The following is a 1,635-nucleotide window of genomic DNA, read 5'->3' on the forward strand; positions in this document are numbered from 1 at the left end:
TATGTAAAATTTGCAATCAAAAAAATATTTTAAAATGATTTAAATATTTATCTCTAATCCACCATTTTTATATAAAACATGCAACGCCAGGGTTAGGGTTGGAATAGTTATAAATATAATTTAAGAGGCTAGCAGTAACAGTATCGAAAACACTCAAACTGATTAATCTCGAAAAGCGACTTTCTGGAGTTACATCGAAATTGAGAATAACATCGAAATTGTAAATAAAGGAATAGTATCAAATATCCGAAAAACAGAATAATCTCGAAATTGTGAAAAAAGGAATAATATCGAAAAGGGACTTTTCGGAATAACATCGAAAAAAAGAATACATTGAAGTTGTTAAAAATGGAATAGTATCGAAAATCCGAAAAGCAAAATAATCTCGAAATAGCTCAAAAGAGAATAATATCGAAAAGGGACTTACCGAATAATATCGAAATTGTGAAAAAAGGAATAGTATCGAAAATTTAAAAAACGGAATTAGATCGAAATTGTGAAAAACGGAATAAAATCGAAAAGGGATTTTCCGGAATAATATTGAAAATGCGAAAGAAGGAATAAATTCATAAATTTCAAAAGCAGAATAAATAGAAAGGCCAGTTTTTTGCAGTTGTGAATTAAAGAGTAGTAATTATACTGTATAATTGTATAATTTATACAATATAAAATTAAAGTTCGATTAGTAGAACAAAAAATATTGAATGCTGTGTTGTTGGCTATTTATAAAACGATTTAAAACAAGATGTCATTTGTAAATATTCAAAACTATATGCCAACTAAGTCATCTGTTATAAGTGCACAAAAGTTTCTTACATCTGTTATAAGTGCACGAAAGTACTTTAAAACAAGCCTTGTTTTAATGTATTTTTTCCTTGAAATTTTATGATATAAAACTTCTTTATTGGTACAAAACTCCTTGTTACAATTCAAGTAGAGCAGGTCAAAAAACCCTGATTAATAAAACTATTAGAGCTAATTAAAAACCCTGATTAATAAAGCAAGAAGAGCATGCTGAAAGCTCTTTTTTAATAAAAGATTATAAGCAATACCCACTCTTCCTACAATTGTCATGGAAAAATGACTATTACAAGTAGTCATCTGGTCATTCTGTTTCAGAATGTCTAACATTGTAAATACTAAAAAAATATTGAGAACACAATTTTAAATACATTGCTGCTACGATATGTAGCTACCAAATGTTAAAAATTAATTATATTGTATTTTACAAGATGCTATTTAATAAAATTTTCATACTAGAAGTTATTGAGGTTATTATACAAGTTGCTGAGAGCCTATATGAAGTTTTTTTACAAGAGTTGTCTATTATCTTTATATAATGTTTTGTAATCGTCATAAAAATGCCCGACATATTGTCGGGGATAGTGCAAATCCGCGTAACTAGCATTGGCTAATATATTTGGATATTAATAACTTTAACAACAAATATCTATTGTTGACATTACTAAAAACATCAATAATACTCTTTATACTAAAATGAAACTAAAATCTGTTGAACTAAAAAAAATTTTAAATTTTAAACTTTTCCAGTAAAAAAAATGTACTGTAGATACGTGGTATTATCCAATGCTAGTTACGCGGTTTTGCACTATCCCCGACAATATGTATGTTTGA

Source organism: Hydra vulgaris, chromosome 07 (genome assembly GCF_038396675.1).
Source record: "Hydra vulgaris chromosome 07, alternate assembly HydraT2T_AEP".
NCBI classification, from domain to species: domain Eukaryota; kingdom Metazoa; phylum Cnidaria; class Hydrozoa; order Anthoathecata; family Hydridae; genus Hydra; species Hydra vulgaris.